A 22,641-nucleotide genomic window follows, 5' to 3' on the forward strand; every position below is an offset into this window, starting at 1 on the left:
CTCTCTCTCCCCATGCAGGCAAGCCTGAGCATGTGAGTCTGTTTTCAGTTCAGGGGAAGATAACATGCTCCATTTGCCTCAAAACCTAAGGCTCATGTTGTGGCTTCCCTGAGAAGCTCAGCAAGGAGGGAGAGAGGGGATAAGGAGGAGGTGAAAGAAGAAAAGTGGGAGTTGCTGTCATCCTGCGCTTTTCCATTAATCACTAAAGCTGATATTTTATTTCCTTCTTGTCTTCAGTTCCTTGACCAGAAACCCCAAAGTAAAAAGGATTGATAGGTCATCTCCAGGTAAAAGAGCTGTTACTGTGAAATCACTGCAGGGAATAAACAAAGAGTTGTTGGGAGAAACCTAATTTTTCAAGTGGGATTCCTAAGCCAAGAATCTACCAGATGGAGAAAAAGAACACTTCTCACTGGGAACAGATGCATTTAGTTTCTACACATTAATAATTCGTTCTAATACCAGTCACTTACAGTTGAAAAATTCTGAGCATTAAATATAGCATTAAGCACACACATAGGTCTATGGATTGTTAAACTTCACAATATGAGATAGATATATAGCCCATATAAGAAATATCTATTGCTACTTACTCATTCCAACCATTTGTGCTCCATTTGTTTTTTAAAAAGCTGTTGACATTATCTTGAATGTAATTTAGAAAATCTCACCATTACACTTGGAGAACTGCAATGTCAATGATTTGAAAAATATAGATTACATTAAGTAAAAGGAAAGATGAGTTATTTTCCTGAAACCTAAAAATTTGAACTGCTGTTTGTGTTACAACACTTATAGTTTTGCTAGACTTCTCCAAACTGTGACCCCATTTCAAAACTGCCATCAGACTTCCTGCAAAGATTGTTACTGCTACTGTGAAGCAAACCCCAGTTATTCTAAAACTACCTTGGGGAAAATCTCACACTCCCCTTGATTGGAATTTGCAAGAAAAATATGAAAGAAGAGCAACAGAATGATACCTGAACTCAGGAATTCTCAGAACTCTCAAAAAGAATTGCCTTTAATACATGACTTAAGCTCCCTCTTGTATAACCGGCTTTTCTTTGGTCATTTGAGGAGAACACAAGCCCAGCCTCTTAACATTATTAGCCTCACACTCATTTTTTGTTGTATTTTTAAAATATATTTTCAGTGGAGGAAATGGTTTGGACTTAGTGTGTGTGTTGACCCTTCTTATGTTCACTCAGCCCAATGCAACACACCACTATCTAAACCGAATTTGATTCACTTCATTTTGAACAATAAATCAGCATCCACTTTAGGACTACTCTGGCTATATTATCACATGACTATCCTGGGGTATCACAGGTCAAATTATACTCTCAGCTCCACACAGATACTCATACATTTCACACTGTGCCCTAACGAGAAAATTCTGGTTCCTGAAAACAATTCGAATTTCTGATCCTTTGCCAGTAGCCACTGTCCCTGAAGGCTTTCACTTAATGCATTTGGGCATAACTGTTGATCCTTAACTGGAGTGCATTCCTCTGGACTAAACAGCTGCCAGGTAGAATTTGGGTAATGGAACCACCAGTCATGTGCAAGAAGAACATAAATGTTCTCTGGGTAAGTCAATTAGAGTCCCTTAAACACGGACCTGTAATAAATGCTTTGTTTCCCCTCCCAAATCTATTTTTTATTTATGAGGACACCCAGTAGTATGGCACCTGGAGTTTTCTATGTATTATTCATAGGTCAGAAATGATTGAAATAAAAGTATCTTCATCTGCATGAATTATTCAAAATTTTTGTTGGATATTCATTAATACTTCGAAAGCTCATTTAAAAAACTCTGTCAAGTTTTCAATTATGTACTTCCCTAACTTCACCACCAAAAGATCTACCAACCTACTGCAGTTATAACAATTATTCTTAGGCCAAGCCATGACTGCTACACATACTTAAATTCCTATTTCATTTCTTAGTGATTATAACTTGTTCAGGTCAAGATAGTGAACTTGTACATTTCCTAGTAGTGTTCCCCACATCCATGGGGCCCATTTATGAAAATTCTAAGGGTAACTGATAAAATGAAGTCTGCATTGTTATCTTTGAGCCTGATTAGAAGTGTTTATAATATCTATCCTTTAATGATTCTTTTCCCATATTTTATCAGTGGACTAAATGGAAAATCTCAATAGGACCAAAAAAAGTAAAGAGATTGAAGTAGTAATTTAAAAAACTATCTCCCAAAAATCAAAAAACCCAACCTGCATAGTTTCACTAGTGAACTCCACCAAACATTAAAAAAATTAATACCAATTCCTCACAAATTATTCAAAAATAGAAGAGAAAGGAACACTTTCCAATCCATTCTGTGAGGCCATTATTGCCCTAATACCCAAACCAGAAAAAGACATCACACACACATACACACACACACACACTACAGAACAATACTCCCTAAAAATATAGACCAAAAAAAAAAAAAAAGTCCTCAACAAAATACTAGAAAACTGAATTGACTAAAATATAAAAAGAATTATATATCATGACCAAGTGGATTTATCCCAGCAATACAAGGCTGGATTAAATCTATTAAAATTTAATAAAATTTAAAAATTAATCACTGTAATATATTCTATTAATAGAATATAGGACAAAAACCACATGATCATCTTAACTAATATAGAAAAAGGCATTTGACAAAATCCAACACTCTTTCATGATATAAAACACTCAAAAAAATCTAGGAATAGAGGGAACTTCCTCATCTTGATAAAGGGCATTAAGAAACCCCTTACATTTAATGGCAAAAGCCTAAGATCAGGAACAGTCCAGTACCAGGAACAAGACAAGAATGTCCACTCTTGCCACTTCTATTCAACATTAAACTGGAGGTCCTAACCAGAAAAATTATGCAAGAAAAAGAAATAAAAGTCATTTGAATTGGAAAAGTATTTACAGATGACATATCATGATAATAAGGAATCCACTGAAAAAAATTATAACATAAACAATTTGAGCAAGTATACAGGAGACAAGATAAATATACAAAAATCAACTTGCATTTTTATACACTAGCAATGAACAAACCAAAAATAAAATTCAGAAGGCAATTCCATTTAAAATAGCATAAAAAATACTTGAGAATAAATTTAATAAAGGAAGTACAAGATTTATACATTGACAATTACAAATATTTTTAAAGAAATTAAAAATTTCTAAAAAATGGAAAGATAACCCATGTTCATGGATTAGAAGACTTAATATTGTTAAGATGGCAATACTTCCCAAATGATCTACAGACTCAACAAAATGCCAGCTGCCTTTTGTGCAGACATTGATAAGCTGATACTAAAATTAATTTGGAAATTCAAGGGAACTAGGATAGCCAAAATAATTCTGAGAAAGAACAAAGTTGGAGGACTCACACTTCTTAATTACAAAACTATAGTAACCAAGACAGTGTAGTATAAAGATAGCCATATTAATCAATGGAGTAGGATTGAGATTCTAAAAATAAACCCTTATATTTACGGTCAATTAATTTTTGACAAGAGTGTTAAGACAATACAATGGGGGAAATGATTGTCTTTTCAACATGTGGTGCTGGGATATCCACATGCAAAGAAGGAAGTTAGTTCTTTAACTTGGACCCTATACAAAACTTAACTCCAAATGGATAATAGACCTAAGTGTAAGAGTGAAACTATAAAACTTTTAAACATAGGAGTAAATCTCTGTGGTCTGGAGTTAGGTAATGGCTTTTTAGATGCTACACAAGTACACAGAACAATGCCTGGCATACAGTTGGGTCTTATTTCTTTATTTTTTTAAATCCAGCTAAATCATATTTATTGTTTCCTTTTATCTGTCATTATCAGAAATTTGAATATTGTGTTCCTAGGTGTGTTTAATTTTCTCACTTAGGGTTCTCTGAACTTCTTTTTTTAATTAATTTTTATTGGAATATAGTTGATTTACAATGTTGTGTTAGTTTCTGCTGTACAGCAAAGTGAATCAGTTATACATATACATATATCCACCCTTTTTTAGATTCTTTTCCCATATAGGTCACTACAGAGTATTGAGTAGAGTTCCCTGTGCTATATAGTAGGTCCTTATTAGTTATCTATTTTATATATAGTAGTGTGTATATGTCAATTCCAATCTCCTAATTTATCCCCCTGCCTTTCCCCCTTGGTAATCATAAGTTTGCTTTCTACATCTGTGACTCTGTCTTGTAAATAAGTTCATTTGTACCATTTTTTTAGATTCCACATATAAGCAATATCATATGATATTTGTCTTTGATTTCCTTCACTCAGTATGACAATCTCTAGGTCCATCCATGTTGCTACAAATGGCATTATTTCTTTCTTTTTTATGGCTGACTAATATTCCCTTGTATATATATATATACCACATCTTCCTTATCCATTCATCTGTTTATGGACATTTAGGTTGCTTCCATGTCCTGGCTATAGTGCTGCAATGAACATTGGGAAGCACGTATCTTTTTGAATTATGGTTTTCTCTGGATATATGCCAAGGATTGGGATTGGTGGATCATATGGTAGCTCTATTTTTGTTTTGTTTTGTTTTGTTTTGTTTTTTGCAGTACGCAGGCCTCTCTCTGTTGTGGCCTCTCCCGTTGCGGAGCACAGGCTCCGGATGTGCAGGCTCAGCGGCCATGGCTCACGGGCCCAGCCGCTCCACGGCATATGGGGTCTTCCCGGACCGGGGCAAGAACCCATGTCCCCTGCATCGGCAGGCGGACTCTCAACCACTGCGCCACCAGGGAAGCCCTCTATTATTGTTTTTTAAGGAACCTCCATACGGTTCTCCATAGTGGCTGTACCAATTTACATTCCAACTAAAAATGTAGGAGTGTTCCCTTTTCTGCACACCCTCTTCACCATTTACTGTTTGTAGAATTTTTTATGATGGCCATTCTGACCAGTATGAGGTGATACCTCATTGTAGTTTTGATTTGCATTTCTCTAATAATTAGTGATGTTGAGCATTTTTCATGTGCTTTTGAACCTAAGTTTTACCAGTTTTAGAAAATCCTCAGCCACTATCACTTTGAATACTGTTTCTTTCATTCATTCCCCTCTCTTTCTAGTACTCTAGTTTCCCAAAGTTTACACCATTTATTATGCCCCAAATATCTATTAAGTTTTTTTTCTGTTCTTTTCCCCCTCTGTGTACCAGATGTGTTTTTTATTGATCTGCCTTTTGATTTCATTAAACCTGTGTTCTGATATCTCTAATTGTTTTTAATCCAACCTAATGAGTTCCTAAGTTTAGTATTAGTAGAATATCCACTTGACTCTCTCTGATGGTTTGAAAGTCTATATAAAATTCTCCATTTTTCAAATTTCATCTTTTAAAAATTCATATTTCTTTTATTTTTTAAATATGTCCATTGTAGTTAAAGTTCTTGTCTGCTAACCCTACTGTGTGAATTATCTGTGTGTCTGCTTCTACTGTCTAATAATTTTCCCTTGATTTTCTTGTCTTTTCACTTGTCTTTTAAGTTTTCATTTATATATCAAAAATTGTATATTTAAGAAAGAAAACATAGGCTGAAGTTGAAAATCTCTTCCCCAGAGCAGTTTCATCCTTTCCACAGTTAGGCAGATAGTTTGAGGGGTTAAATACTTAATCCAGTAAGGATCTGCGATAGATCAAGGATATTTTGCATTGTCTGTACAATTTAATACATCTCTGATTTAAATGTCTAATGGTGAGACTTGTAGAATGTTTATTTCAGGCCTCTCCCTCTAGAAGGATTTTGTTGCATCAGCAGTGAGACAGTGTACAAGATTTCACTCTGCTTTTCCAGCCCAAGATTAATCTCAATTTTACAAATATTATGATTTTTATCATTGATCCATTAAATACTCATAACCCTGAGAGAAAACCCAGCAAGAGAAGCATTAAAAACTTTCCCCAAATTACTCATCCATTAGTGGTGGAGCTGACATTTGAACAAAGAAAATCTAGATTTAGGGACCATGCTCTTAACCATTACACATCTATTACTGCCTTTCATAAATGCTCTAAATGTTCAAAAATGGGAATTTCTTAAATAATGTAGCTTTCTAAGGAATATTATGTAACCACTAAAATTACGATGTAGATCTATATTCAGGCAGAAATGAGAGTATATATATATTGTAAAGTAAAAAAAGAGCGAGAGAGAACAAAACTGTATTATATGGTTTAATTTTTGTAAAATAAAACAGTGTAGTATGTGCATTCATGTACATGTGAACATATGAAAAATATAAAGCAATATACATCCAAATAGTAATGGTGGTTATTAGCAAGCATAGGGCAACGGGTGAATTTTTACTCTATTAATCTGTTTTTTTTTTCTCCTTTTGTTTCTATTTAGCAACAAGCATGTTTTACTGTTTAATTTTTTCATTTGTAAAATAAAATTCATTTAATAAATACTACAAAGAGTAAATTGATGGATTAAAAATCTAACATTTTTCTCAAAAATATAAAATAAAGGTTCCTGATGGGTCACATTTTCCTCTTTAGAAATAATGATAATTACAAGCTAGGAACCATTCATAAATATAACACACGAAAAGAAAATCATAGGTAAATACTGGAATGACACAGCGAGAAAGCTGTACAAACAAAATAACCTTGAGGTTAACATATGTAAAGACACATAAAATTAGAAATAAACAAAGGTTGATAACTAGAGTTTTCTTAGCAGAGAGGTCTTTCTTTCACCAATCTGAGTTGTAATTGATGCACTGTGTTTACAGCTCTACACTTTGGGCATTTCTGTTTTCCTAAAAGTACCGTGAGAAAGACTGAGTTATTAAACATGCATTCTACAGGATAAATTTTTTATTATTTTCATTTTTTAAATCCTCTTTCTTTTCGGATAACTCCTATTTTATATAGAATTTAATCAGCATCTCAAGATTGTCTGACATCCTGATGGCCTTTAATCTATAATGCATTAAAAACGTTATCTTAAATCCTCAATCATCATTTCCAATTTTGCTTTAATCTCTACAATTTATCTTCCATATTTGAATGACAACTCTTTGTTAAAAATGTATTATATGAGATTGCCAAAGACCAAAATGAGTTCCACATCCAAGTGATTTGGAATACCTGTCTCCAAAAATCTAATCTCTTCTTGCTGTTCATCATTTACCCTCCTGTAATTGACAAAATGAATGCTGGTTTTTGTTTTTTTCAATGAATGATTTGAGAAAACTGAAAGTCATGGTTATGTTGGGCAAATCAATCAAACACTGGAGAAAAAAAATTCTTTAATGACTTTTATATCTCTCTTTTTGAGTATTTACTATGCATAAGTCTAGTAGGTATATGTGGTAAATATATTCGATAAGAAATAATAATGGACTGTTTATTATGCACTTGTCTATTTACCAGGTATTGTGTTTAGTCCTTTACTAAAGCAAAATAAGAGCACTAGCCCTGTTTTTCAAACTAGAAAACTAAGTCAGAGAAGCTGATTGCCCAAGGTCATAAAGGAGCTAAAAAGTGGTGGTGCCAGGCTGCAGAACAAGAGAGTTGGTTTAACTCCTATGCTCTATAATTTTAAACTGCCTTGTTTCCATACAAGCAATAAGTTTCACGTAAACTTGCTAGAAAAATATAATTAAGTAAAAACCAAAACACAATGGTTTTGAGATTCAAAAATGATAAATATAATCGTTTGACTTTCTTTAATTCTGACAACCGCGTTTTCTGTTTAAAACCATATCAGCAGATGGAAAATTGCTCAAATATTTTTTAAAATGTTTATTCCCTCATCATACTTATTCCCAAATAATTCTGTATAAGTATGGGTTGTAAATAATGTAATAATGTATACTTAATGTATAAGTAGGGGTTGTACATAATGTATGACTGGCTAGAACCTAGAATCTGTCCAAATGTATTTAATTCAGCCAAAATCAATATTAAAAATCTGTTTCAATATTTTTGGAAGAAAAGTTTACACAATCTTCATTTAAAGATTCTCTTACTTGGTTTAAGCCATTGCTTTGGCTATTTGTAAAGATTTGCTCACAAATATAATGCAAATAATAAGACTAACAGAAAGGCTTTCCTTTGCAAAAGTCAAGTAGATGATGTTTTTAATCATCAATCTTCTGTTGAGATAGATGCCAGAAAGGAAAGAGCAAACATTTTTTGTCAAAGTTATCTCTCCACCAGGCAGTTAATTTACTATGTGTAGCCTCCATTTTTGAAACCCAGAAACCAATGTGATCAAAAATAAATCATAGTAATTAAAATAATCTGTTTCAAGCATAAAACTAATTGGGATTGCCTTTGTCTTTGGCCCTGATAGTCTTTCCCAGGTAAGTCTCTACACTAGCACATAGCACGGTGCCTGGCACACAGTAAGCACTGAACAAAAATATTTTTGAATAAATGGATGAATCATTGACTATCACAAAATAGACGTAAGACTGCAACAACTCTAAAAAAACTAGTAGAATTAATTATAACCAATGAAATACCACAAATTATTCAAAACGTATACCACAAGACCTTCAATGATGTTCCATTAGTAGTGGTAAGATAATATCATTTAGGGTGCAAAATAAAAATTCTCTTTTAAAAGTTGTGAAATCAAAAGAAATATATACATAATTTGCTTAACCAACCAAACTTCATTTGTACTTTATCTTCTCTGGACAACGAGGTAAAAAACCAGTTTGGAAAGAATTTTAACTAATACAATCACTTGCAGGGTACTTTCATTTCCTCCTCTTCTGAGTTTCATTTTTTTAATCTTCATAATATACGTAACCCTTCCTAACAACAAAAAGTCATTTTAAAGACTGTAACTTCTTTAATATAGATTTTGATTGAATTTTGGTTAAATATTATTCTTCCTCATAGCTCTGACATTTTTCCAACCTAGTTCCTTAATTTAACTGGTAATCAAAATCATAGCAAACTTGAATATTCTAGATCATTGATTAAGCTTGATCAGAATTCTTAAAAATTATTAAACACACAACTAAACTGTCATAAAATGGGTGCTGATATATAAAACTAATTTTTCAAATGTTCTGAAATATAATAATTGGATGACTATCTTAATCACTTTTGATGCTCTCCATGGCACGTGGATTCCCCTAGTGAATATAAAATAAAAAGTAACAAAAACCTATCTTATTTTGCCTCATTCTCACCACAAGAATGACGAAAACTTTGCAGCACTGTTGTATAGTCTGAATCTCTTATTGAGATACAAATGAATTTTCCTTGACATAGTACAGGTGTTGCCTCTGAGCCACTCCTCAGATATGAAAGTGGTCATTTAAATCCAGTCTTCACCTACTAGAGAATGGACTTGAGGATATGGGGAGGGGGAAGGGTAAGCTGTGACAAAGCGAAAGAGAGGCATGGACATATATACACTACCAAACGTAAGGTAGATAGCTAGTGGGAAGCGGCCGCATAGCACAGGGAGATCAGCTCGGTGCTTTGTGACCGCCTGGAGGGGTGGGATAGGGAGGGTGGGAGGGAGACGCAAGAGGGAGGGGATATGGGAACATATGTATATGTATAACTGATTCACTTTGTTATAAAGCAGAAACTAACACACCACTGTTAAGCAATTATACTCCAATAAAGATGTAAAAAAAAAGTTGCTATTAACTATTATATCTAAAAATAATAATAATAATAATCCAGTCTTCACTTAGAGTTTGAATCTCTCAAATTTCTTCCATTCCCCAATTCTTGGTATTTACTGAAATGTGTCTTCTCAGTTGTTAGAAAATGAAGTCTATTTCTGGCAGAAATCCACCAAACTTTGGTTATTTATCCCAAATGGATTCAAAAAGAAATTTCCCATTTGAGTAGTCAACATATTTTCCTATATGTTCTATTGAATTAACTGTGGTTTTGTACACATGTGCTTATGTGTGAACATCTGTTTGTCCGACCTGACTGAAAGGATAGCAGAAAAGAAAAAGGTTAAGAAAAAGAAATTAATACCAGATTAATTCCTCCAAACTGGAGACAGCATCAGTAAAGAGGTGCAAGGAGCAGAGAATCTGTAGTGTCCAGAAGCAGAGGAATCTGCTTCCTGCCTGCCATATTGTACCTCCAGGAAAACAGCCAGGCAAATGAGAAGCAGAGGAGAGCCTGTGTACCTGAAGGACCACTGAAGACCACGACACTGGACATCTCAACAGCAATGTTCCGATGAAATCCCACCTTCACACAGGGCTGGGACTAGAGAGAGGTGAATGAGGCACAAACTGTAAGAACAATTCAACACTCCTGGATTGAAGTTCTACTCTCGTCAATATAATTCTAAGCTCTGCTTCTCAAATAATTTATCCCAAAAGGATTAAATAAGTAGAAAGTGGTTAAAATAAGATAAATATCATTGGGGAATAACAAATAAATCCCTACGGGGCTCAAGAAAGGGAGATTACACCTATGGGGAATTGTACATAGAGATTACACCTTTGGTGCTTTTCCCTACATAGTTCCAGCCCTCTCTTTCCCAGGACATGATAGAATTGAACTCTGGCTCCTCTTTAGTTGATGGGCCCAAAGGACTATTTCTGGCCAATGAGCTGCAAGTGGCAGTTATGTTTGTTACTTCCAGGCCAGGGCATTTAATTGCTAATGTGAGATTCTGCAAAGCTCTTTATTTTCCTCCTCTGGCATCGTAAGAAGCAACTTTGAAATAGTAGTCTCTGAAGAACTACAATTAATAGGGCTTCTCTGCTGCTCCATAGAGTACATGTAGTATAAGCAGGAAACAAAACTTTGTTGTCTAAAGTCTCAAAGACTCTGGAGTTTCATTTTACCTTGGCATAACAAAACCTAACCTGACAAACTTCAGTGTTCAAGTACAGCTTATTAATAGGGTTGGCCAGATAAAATTCTGGACTCCCAGATGACTTTGAATCTTAATAAACAATGAAAAAATAGTAAACTGTGTCCCATGCAGTATTGGGGACATAGTTATATTTTTAAAGTATTCGTTGTTTATCTGAAATTCAAATTTAATTGGACCCCCTATGTTTTTACTTGCTAAATTTGACAACCTATTTATGAAGGCAGTGGATCTGAGACAAATTTTATTTATTTATTTATTTATTTTTTATTATTTTTTGTGTGTGTGGTATGCGGGCCTCTCACTGTTGTGGCCTCTCCCGTTGCAGAGCACAGGCTCCGGCGCGCAGGCTCAGCGGCCATGGCTCACGGGCCCAGCCGCTCCGCGGCATGTGGGATCTTCCCGGACCGGGACACGAACCCGTGTCCCCTGCATCAGCAGGCGGACTCTCAACCACTGCGCCACCAGGGAAGCCCTGAGACGAATTTTAAATCATTAATAGAATTTTGACATGTAGGAAAGATGAGCAAATGCTCAGGTAAAGGGCCAAAGAGCAAAAAGTACAGAAGAATGGCCAAAGATCAGGAAGTCAGACTTAACTGAAACACTGTGTACCTGGGATGGCAGTTACCCTTGCATTTTGCTGTTTCTTAGGGTTCCATCCTTGGTACTACTCTCATTATTGTACATGCTTGCCCTAAGCACTGTCATCCACTCCAGCCATCCTCTCATCTGAGCTGGAATGGGACAAGAAACGTAGGTTGGGCTGTAACTCACTTCTATACCCTCCTTTCTGTTGAGAGCCACCATGTCTTGCCTATATTCTTACAATAGCCCCCTAACCCTGACTCAGCCCTTGCTCCCAACCCTACAATGTGTTTCACAATAATGACCACAGTAATCATTTTAAACAGAAGCCAGGTTGTGTCACTCTTCTTGCTCAAATGTTTCAATGGCGTCTGACTCAGAGTAAAATTTGAAGTCCTTATAACAGCCTGCAGGCCCTTCAAACACTCTGACTCCATTTACCACTGCTCTCTTCCATCCCTGCATCAGCCAAGCAGTCTCCCTGGTGCTCCTCAAAGGCACCAGCCATACTTTCCAGCATGGAAGCTGTGCACTTGCCAACTGTCTCTATCTGAATACATTTTTCACATAATTTATTTTTGCCCCACTTCCTATCTTACTTCCCTCAGGCCTCTGCTCAAATATCCTCTTTCCACTGAAGCCCTTCTTGATAGTTATGACACTGAAGCCCTCATCTCTTGTCAAATATTTTTCTCCATACTTTTATCACCACATAATATTCAGTATTTAATTATTCATTTATTTTCTATCTGCTCCCCCAATAAAATGTAAAAACCACAAGAGTAAAGGTTTTGTCTGCTTTATTCATTTCTGAATCTCCAGTGCCCAAAACAGCAACTTGCACATAGAAGTTACTCAATATTTTTAAATGAATGAATGCATAAATGCTATGGAAGATAAGAATAGCCTTGGATGATTTGAAGTCAGTAAGCATATTATCTGAGTTGTGCTTTAGCAAGATTAACAACATAGTGTAAGAGTAGTTGGCATACCCTGAATAAATAACTTTAGAAAACAACCTGAACCATAAAATAAGTGTGCGGAAGTCTAATAAAGTTATGATTTTTTTTCCAAAAATGCCTCTTTCAATGTATTTTTTAAATACCTAATACCAAATTTTTAAAGAGAAATACATGCTCCAACTTTCCCAATGCCATAATCTTCCCATGAATAATCCATGCAGGGGAGATAGGAAGTTCATTGTGGAAGCTATTTCTGTAATATCAAAAGAGCAGCAGTGTGCGAATGGGAAGAATATGTAGGTAAGAGGTAATAGTAAGATAAACATTTTTAAACTCAGCAATCAATTGGATATGTAGAAAATTGTAGAAAAATTTTCAAGATAACTGTGGAGTTTGAGACCCATGTGATTTTACTGAAAGTTGGAATTTTCAAGCCTTATGGGGACTCCTGCTTTATTTTAATCACCTACTGAATTCCATAATCTACTGTCTCTTAGCAGACCATGTCCCAATCAACTTTGCTCATCCCTATCCCATATCAATGTTTAGCAAACTATTTGCATTATTGCAAGAATATAAGCACAGTTTTGCTTTTTGGGGTTTTTTTTTTCCTGTACGCGGGCCTCTCACTGTTGTGGCGTCTCCCGTTGTGGAGCACAGGCTCCGGACGCGCAGGCTCAGCGGCCATGGCTCACGGGCCCAGCCGCTCCGTGGCATGTGGGATCTTCCCGGACCGGGGCACGAACCCATGTCCCCTGCATCAGCAGGCGGACTCTCAACCACTGCGCCACCAGGGAAGCCCCTAAGCACAGTTTTATTGTAACCTAATTTTCAATAAGTAGGGAAATTCTTCCATGAGATATGTTACTTTCATTTTTATTAGTTTAATTTTAGATATTATTTATTATAATTTTATTTCAGCCATTTTACTTTCTTATTCATAGTATTAAAAAATAATTAGTGTTATGATTTACCATTAAAACAGATAAATATAAAAGTCTTAGAAAAAAATACAGGAGAATTGAACCATGACGTTGGATATGGCAATTATTTCTTAGATATGACACCAAAAGCACAGTAAACAAAGGAAAAACTAGATAAATTAGACTTCATCAAAATTAAAAACTTTGTGCATCAAAAATATTATCAAAAGAATGAAAAGGCAACCCACAGAGTGAAAGAAAATATTTTTCAAAACATATATCTGACGTGGGAATGTTATCTAGAATGCATAAGAAATCCTACAAGTCAAATACAACAACAACAAAAACCACCTGATAAAAAAATGGGCAAAGGACTTGAATAGACATTTCTCCAAAGTAGATATACAAATGGCCAATAAGCTCGTGAAAAGATGCTGAACATCACTAGTCACTAGAGAAATGAAAATCAGAACCACAATGAGATACCAGCTTCACACTCATTTAAAATGGCTATTATCAGAAAAACAGAAAATAACAAGTGTTAGCAAGAAAGTGGAGATATTGGAAACCTTGGGTATTGCTGATGGGAATGTAAACGTGTGCAGCTGCTAAATGGTATGGTAATTTCTCACTAACTTAAACATAGAATTATCATATGATCCAGAAATTCCACTTCTGTGTATAGATCCAAACGAATTGAAAGCAGGGACTTGAATAGATAACTGTACACCCATGTCCACAGCAGCATTATTCACAATAGCCAAATATGAAGCAACCCAAGTGCCCACCCGTAGATGAATGTATAAATGAAATGTGATACATACATACCATAGAATATCATTCAGCCTAAAAAGAGGAGGAAATTTTGACATGCTGTAACGTGAATGAAAACTTCGGAACAGTATGTTAAGTGAAATAAGCCAATTACAAAAGAACAAATATTGTATTATTCCTCTTATATGAGATTCCTAGAGTAGCCAAATCCATAGAGACAGAAAGTAGAATGGTGGTTGCCAGGGGTGGGGGAAAATCAGATGGGGAGTTAGTGCTTAATGGGTACAGAGTTTCAGTTGGGGAGGATGAAAATGTTTTGGAGACAAATGGTGGTGAATGTTGCACAGCAGTGTGAATGTACTTAATACCATAAAACTGTACACACAAAAATTATTAAAATGGTGAATTTTACGTTATGTATATTTTACCATAATTTTTTTTAAAAAAACAGATAAACTGTACCCAATGTACTGTACTCTACCAGATTCACACTTTTTGCAGCTTTGAATTCAAATCCTCTCATTAAAAAATACAAAAAACTGGTAACAACACTATACACTGAAGAAAAATAATATGACATACCATATTCCATGGCAATGCCCATTAGTTGTCATCTTAGTGAGAAAGATGAGAATCAAGAGATTTGCCCTAATCTCCCTCTCCACCCCTGTCCACACTCATCTCTCTTCATTGAGAAAAATCTCCAAACCCAGATCATATAATTATGTAGTAATCTTTCCTCCTGATAAATTCTTTTTCTCAGTAATTTAATATATATGGTACAAGCCTTTAATATCCTCTCAAATGTCCTATTCAACTTCTCACCTGCTACTTTCATCATAAAAACCAAAACCTCAGACATAAACTGGCTCATCTCCTGACCCATTTAGAATTTTATCTACATTTAAACCTGATACTATGCAATTACCTTCATTCTCAGAGGATGAGTGATTCTTGTGTGACTCATTAATCCCTCCACTGGTATCAACTCATTTATTCATTTAGGAAATATTGAGAGTCTACTATAAGTCATTTCATTTTCTGCCTTTTCCTTGACTCATTTCAAAATCTATTTATTTTCCTTTTTTTCAATTTCTTGATCTCTCCTGGCTCTGAATATGTTTGTCATATCCAACCTCAAACAATATCCTCCCTTGAATCCAGATCCACAGTTCTCTGAATTTGCAGTTCTTTCTTACTAAAACTCTATCTTTTACTTTCCTTTCTTAGACAATATTCTTGAAATAATATTTTACACTAGACTTTACTATTTCCTCTCATCCCACTGGAATATGGAAGCTTCCCACACAGAAACTGCTCATCCAAAAGTCATCAATAATCTCCATGTTGATAAATTGGATAGGCACGTTTCACGCCTTATATTATTGGACTTCTAGACTGCACAGGTCACACTGACCTTTGTTTGAATCCTTTGTACATGTTTTACTCCCTTCGTTTGATGGTTGGCTCTCTCTTGGATGATGATATCTTATCTCCATGGCCATTATTTATCAAGCTACTTTGTGACTCCTCTCTGCCCACTCTTTACGTTTTGCCATCTCCTAGGGTTCTACTCTTTGGGTGGTATTCTCATTACCCTACATGCCTGTCCTGAACCCTCTAATATACTCCAGCCCTTACTCTCCCTAAGCTTCATGCATATGTTCAAACGCCTGACGGACACATGCATCTGCACGTCCCACAAAGACATCAATTCAGCATGTCTAAATTGTATTTATCATCTTTTCTTACAATCTTAATTAATGACACCTGTCACTCAGACCAAAACCTGGGAGTTATCTGACTCTCTCTCTTTCACATAATCACTTTGACATCATGTTAAGATCATGTCCTTAACACATTTGAAATCCAAGTCCCTTTCCCATATTCACTAGCATTGCCTTAATTGAATAATCATCATGGCCCCATTTATGGCCCCATAAATCACTAGTGGAGGCTTCTACCTCCCAACTGCCATTCTTGCCTTAATTTCTATAAACCCATTCTCCTTACTACAGTAAGAGTGATCTATTGATCTGATTGAACTGTCTTTTCCACCACTTCAGTTAACAATGAATCCCTACCATCTCCACTTTGGAAACAGATAGAATGATTCATTTCAAATGATATTGTAAATTTATATAATCTCTTTGGATATTAATCTAGCTTTTCTTATTAAAGGGCATTAAAAATATTTGTGACCTCTGAAATAGCAGTCCAAGTCCTGAGAGTTTGTCAAAAAAATTCAAATGGAAAAAATGTGTATTTTCAAATATGTTCTTAACACTAATGCCTCAGTAATGTTCTCAATAATTTAATTCACAATAGTGAAAAAAGGAATATCTTGATGGGATAGTGTGTCTCTCAGAAAGCATAAAGAGGAAGACTGCATCAATATGAAAGTGTTAAGAAAGTTAAGTAAAACATTGCTCCAAATTATTATACACTGCACTTCGACTTTACACATTGGAAAACAGGAAGAAATGAAAACAACTGTTTTAGAGTATAGTAGTTTGCTACAGCTGCTATAACAAAATAACACAGACTGGGTGACTTTAACAGCAGAAATTAATTTTCTCATAGTTCTGGAGGCTAGAAGTCCAAGATCAAGGCATTGACAGGTTCAGTTTCTTCCATGACCTCTCTCCTTGACTTGCAGATGGCTACCTTCTCGCTGGGTCCTCACATGGTTCTTTCTCTATTTGGTGTCTCTGTGTCCTAATTTCCTCTTCTTATAAGGATACCAATCATATTGGATTAAGGCCCACCCTATTGACCCCATTTTAACTTAACTGCCTCTTTAAAGTCCCTATCTCCAATACAGTCACATTGTGAGGCACTGAGGGTTAGGGCTTCAACATGTGAATTGTGGAGGGCTACAATTCAGCCCATAACATAAAGTAATGGAATTATAGTTGAAATTTTTTTTATTATTTTCTCTTGTTAATATGATAATCAAGTGTTAACATAAAAACATAAAAAACAAGAGCTACTTTCCAAGAGAAGTTGCTATGGGATGAAGCGAGAATTAAGGAGAAGTTTTAATAAACTTACATTAGAGAATTTAATAAAATCTGATTTCTTCCCCTACTTCCTGGCAAAAAAGAGCAGTGAAGAAACACCAGGAAGAAGTAACGTTATTCCATGAATAGACACAGGGTTCAGGAAATGTGCCTTTAATTCTATAAGCTTACTGTGGAATATCAATTATATATATATATTTTTTTTTTTTTTTAAAGAATTGTCAAAGTGGAAGGAAATTTGGGAATTGTGTAAATTAAGATGTTTTCAGCTGCAATAAACAAGAAATACTGACTAAAACTGATTTAAAATATAGGAAAATTTATCTTAAACTTTATGCAAACCAGGAGTGGCTTCATGGTTGGTTGACTCAGCAGCTCCCCTAGGGACCAGGTTCCTTCAATTTTTCTACTCTAAGATCCCTTGTATTCACTTCATCCTTCATCAAACAACTGTTTCAGTCATTATATCTGGACATAATATCATACAGAAAAGAAAAATTAAGTTCTAATCTTGAGGCAAACTCTTTAGAAGGAAGACAATTTCTCCAAAAGTTTCCTTGGAGACTTGCCCTAAAATTTCATTGTTTTATTGAACCATTCATTGACAAGAGAAACGGGATTGTTCTTGGATCATTCAGGTCCACCACTGTATCTGTGTTGGAGTCAACATCACCTGAGACATATAGCTGTATACAGAGAATGGTGTCTACCTGAAAAAAATCAGAGTTATTTTATATAGGAACAAAGTGGAGGACAGAGGTAAACAACAATGTTCCTTGTCTGCATACGAACACACTAAAGATGATATCCAGAGTTGCATATTAACACACTAAAGGTGATATGCAGACAGAGTAAAAACCTTGTCCAAGAATCAAGTGACAAGGCCTACCATTGATGCCCATGTCTTCTGGAATGTGGAGTGCCCAATGAGAATACTGGTTAATCCTCTCAACTTCTGTAATACAATTATCCCCAGGAACACACTGAAGGCATGGCCCAGACGTGAAATACTAATGAAGTAGTCAAGACACTCTTCTACTTTCATCACAACCTACATCTAAGCTTAGCGATACAGTTCTACTGTACCACACAAGTTAGTGTGGATGCATAGGCCTACTAGCTCTCACTAGAAACTAGGCCTTTCCAAAAAGAAATCAGGTGGTGGGTAAGAATTAAACTGGAAAATTGATCCATGGGGATGGCAAAATGCTTCTTGAAGCTCTTAGTGTAATCGACATCAAATTCATTTAGCAGAGTTACGTTGGTGAAGGCAGTGTAGAAAATTCATTTCTTGACATTGTGTTTTGTTGACTGTTAAAAATATTTTCAAACACTTCATTGTAGAGTAAAAAGTACCCCAGATTTGGAGCAAGATATACCAAGTTTGGAAATTGGTTTTGCAGCTTACCAACTTTGTAAGCATGCAACTATTCAGAGCTCTGTAACCCTCAAATGGGAATTGAATCAAACAGAATAATAACAATAACAAAAATTCACCACCCTCCAAAAAAAAACTGTCACAGAACTGTAGTAAAGAAAACTGGGATAGTATAAATGAAAACATTTAGGAGCACAGCTTAGCACTAAGATACTTCTGCCTTTGATACAGAAGGATCCAAACTGCCAGCATGAAGCAAGCAATTCAGAGTTAAGGAACATATCCATCCCATCTATTCTTTAACAATAATTACATTATATAGTTAGTATCACTGCCATTTCATAAAGGTGCAAGCATTTCAGACCTCCTTATTCAGAAAAGGAAAAAAGTCATGAATAGTAAAGTTCTGGGACAGATGAGTTAATAGATCAGGTAATAGGAACCCAGTGCATATTTTATCTTTAGGCTTGAACATTACATCCCTATAGGAAACAAACAAACCAGAAGGAAATCTCACTTCAAGATTAATTATGATACACAGAAATACACTAAAGGAAAGAAAATAATGAAAGAGTAAGAATTAAATCCCATAATTCTAAAAAATTTTACCTATGTGTTCCAACAATATTTGATGTATATACTACTAAAAAATTAAATCAGTTCTAAGGTTGAATCAGAGTACTAGTAAAAATTAGGCTTTCTGTAGGAAATGATAGTGTTTTACTTGTCTATAAACATTCAGAGGGCAAATAATTTTTAAAAAGTGAAAATAATTGCTCCTTAGAAAAAAGACCATTTATCATTTTTATCAATCTCAGTTTTATTTTTCCTATTTTGGTTAAAATATAGAAGAAGAAATATGACAACTAGCTAAAGAAATGTTCCTTAAATCAGAAGACAAGAAGAAATTTACAAAGCATTAAAAAAAATCCCCGTAATTGGATATCAATTCCAATTATATGAGGAAAAGGATTTGAAGTCAATTTGATTTTTCCCCCAGACCTACTAATGTATTTTGGTTAATTTATGCATGTAAGTCTCCATGTAGTTGAATCGGTGCTATTAATTTCTAACAATGTGAAGCCTCTTTTATATGTTACGTCTGTGTATAAACTAGTTCTATTTCATCACAAGTTATTTCTTGGTATAAGGAAAACTAATGAATTTGGTACGTTCAATTTATTGTTAAACACTCTCTATTCCAATTAAGTTTTAATTGTTTTTTTCTTTTGATTTCAAGGCATGCAAGCTGTTTATTATTTCTTATTTGATGTGTTGGTTTGACTTGTTTTAATAATAGATTTTCACCCTTATAATGCCTATAATAAATGCAACCTGATTGTGGTAGATCAATGTTTTAATATCTTTAAATTCAATTTGCAGGTATTCCATTTAGTAGTTTTGCATTCTATACTTGTAGGTAAGTTTGCTGTATAAGTTTTACTCCGTCAGATTTAAAACTGGAAGATTTTCATACATTTACTTGGTATCTTTTTATAAAATCTTTTCTGTTGCTCTGAAATAAATTATATATTGTGAAAATTACCATTTTTCAAAAGTTTAGAAGAACTTGTTATGAAACTAGTCAGGTTCAAGCCTTCTTAGTGTAATTTTTGGCAATTTTCAGCGTCTTCCATAGTTAGTATTTTTGATAATTTATGCCTTTCCAAAAACATAAATTTCTTCACAATTTTCTTATTTACTCACACATAGTTGCATACTTTTTGTTCTTCTTATAACTTGTTGAGTACAATGCTTCACAATAAATTCTTGAAAAGAGAGCCTTTGTGGACAGGCTTCAATACTGAAGACAATGATCCTCAAGGTAAAGTAAGGAACTTGACGAATTGGTTTTCAGGATTCCCATGGAAACGTAAGGCAAAACTCAAAAGTCAACTCATTTAGTAACGACGCAGATGTAGAGAATGGACTTGAGGACACGGGGAGGGGGAAGGGTAAGCTGGGACGAAGTGAGAGAGTGGCATGGACATATATACACTACCAAATGTAAAATAGATAGCTGGTGGGAAGCAGCTGCATTGCGCAGGGAGATCAGCTCAGTGCTTTGTAACTGGGGGGGTGGGATATGGAGGGTGGGAGGGAGATGCAAGAGGGAGGGGATATGGGGATATAAGTATACGTATACCTGATTCACCTTGTTATACAGCAGAAACTAACATACCACTGTAAAGCAATTATACTCCAATAAAGATGTTTAAAAAAAAGTCAGTTCACTTAAAATGCAACCGAGTTATGATCCCAGGTACGAGGATTGAGGACCTCATTTGAATTAAGAAAATAATAATTCCTTACCCTTACTTTAAGAATAATGAACTGTGTTCATAAAGTAAGCTGGTTCGCTACTTCTAACAATAGTACTTTTTCACTTTTTCCAATGCTTAAGTCACCCTTTTTCCAGTCTCCTGTCTACAGGACATACCTGCCTATCCACAGCAATGCAGCTGTGACCAATCCTATGCAGTATTGTAGAGCAGCAAAAACTGTTTACTACTTTTATCTCGGCCTTTGATTTCTGTCTCCTCCCTTAAGTATAACTGTCCACCTTTTCATGGCTGCTGAGGCCCCCCACTAGAGTACCTACCACTTGACCTTCTCCAAGCAGCCTCTTTCTCTCAATATTTTCATTCCAAGCAGTTCATTAAAGCACCATTTTTTGCAGAGAAGCAATAGAGTACAACAGTGAAAAGTGCAGATCTGATGACATCACAGATATGGATTCAAACCCTTCTCAATGACTTTCCTGCTGTGTGGACACAGGCAAGTTATCAAACTTCATTATATCTCAATTTTTTCATCTATAAAATGAGGAACATTGTGCCAACATCACAGTTTTATCGATATGATTAACAATAATAATTCTCTGAAGCATAGTTATAAGTGCTTTGCATTTCTTAAGTCATTTTATCTCCATTACAAGTCTATTAGGGAAATGTTACCTCTCTATTTTGAGATGAGAAAACTGAGGTAAAGGGAGGAAAAGACTAGTACCCAAAGGCATACAGGTGGTTAAAGAATAAAGCTGAAATTCCAACCCAGGTAGTTTGGTTTTCAAATCCCTGCTCTTTCCACTCTGAAACAGCTGCCTCTCATGTATTAAAAAGGTGACGTGTGTCAGCACATAGTGCCCCACCTGACTCGTGGGAAGCACTGAATACATGATACTTTCCAAGATCTTCAGTCTCTTACTTAAAACCCTTAGGGCCAGATGTACTTCAGAATTACAATTTTGTTTTTAGATTTTAGAAAGGCAATACAGTACCTTTAACACATGTTACATAACACCTCCAGCAGGGTCTGGGGCAGCACCCCATAATCAAGCATATTAATATTTCTGCAGCAATCAAAACATTCACACTAAGTGGGATAAATAAAGAAGACTATAAATAGCCTCACCTCACTTCAGGACAAGTTTTACTGCAAATCAGTTACTAAAACATGTTCTCTTTCCAGAGCTTCCCCCTCTGCCCCAGGATTTGAGAACTGAGGACAAGATATTGTGGGCTATTTTGTGCCAGGCACTGTACTGGGTGCTAGGGACACGTGATGTCTAACAGTAGACCATGACAGACAGAGTGAAGAAGTTATCATTCGGACGTTCTATCCCCAAACAGATTGTTTTTTGCTTCTTACTTCTTCCAGACCCTCACTGATGGAAGTTAGCAATCTGATCACTAATTTGTTGTAGTGTTTGTGGCTAAAAAGAACCCAACAATGTTACCCCTCTCAGGAAACATATTTATATGTTAACAGAGACATTCCAAAATCACAGTGCATTAATTGAAAGGAGTGACTCCACTACTAGAAGTTTTCTTACAAGTTTCATAGATTTTGGTGACCTTAGCTCAAATACTCCTCACAAACAGACTACTAATACATATATCTCAAACCTGGATTTGACAAATCCTTTGTGCTAAGCAAGTAGGAGCTTCTGTAACCATGATCATTTCTAAAACAAACTGTAGTCTATTATAGCAGATATCCACCATAATAAAAATATTTAAACTTTCTTTTCAGTGTCCAATCCAAAAAGTAAAAAAATACAAAAACCACTGTGCCCAATGCACCAAAATTATCAGTCATACTCAGGAATAAAATAACCAGTGACTGGAAAGACCAGGAAATG

At 35.3% G+C, this 22,641-nt stretch overlaps 1 protein-coding gene across 11 annotated transcripts in view; it reads right to left on the reverse strand.

Moving 5' to 3' along the window:
- Window positions 1-22,641, reverse strand: part of KCNC2 (potassium voltage-gated channel subfamily C member 2) — a gene marked incomplete at both ends in the record, with an annotated part of 199,844 nt that overhangs the window by 151,854 nt on the left and 25,349 nt on the right. The window lies entirely within an intron of this gene.

Source organism: Hyperoodon ampullatus, assembly GCF_949752795.1.
Source record: "Hyperoodon ampullatus genome assembly, chromosome: 11".
Classification (NCBI taxonomy): domain Eukaryota; kingdom Metazoa; phylum Chordata; class Mammalia; order Artiodactyla; family Ziphiidae; genus Hyperoodon; species Hyperoodon ampullatus.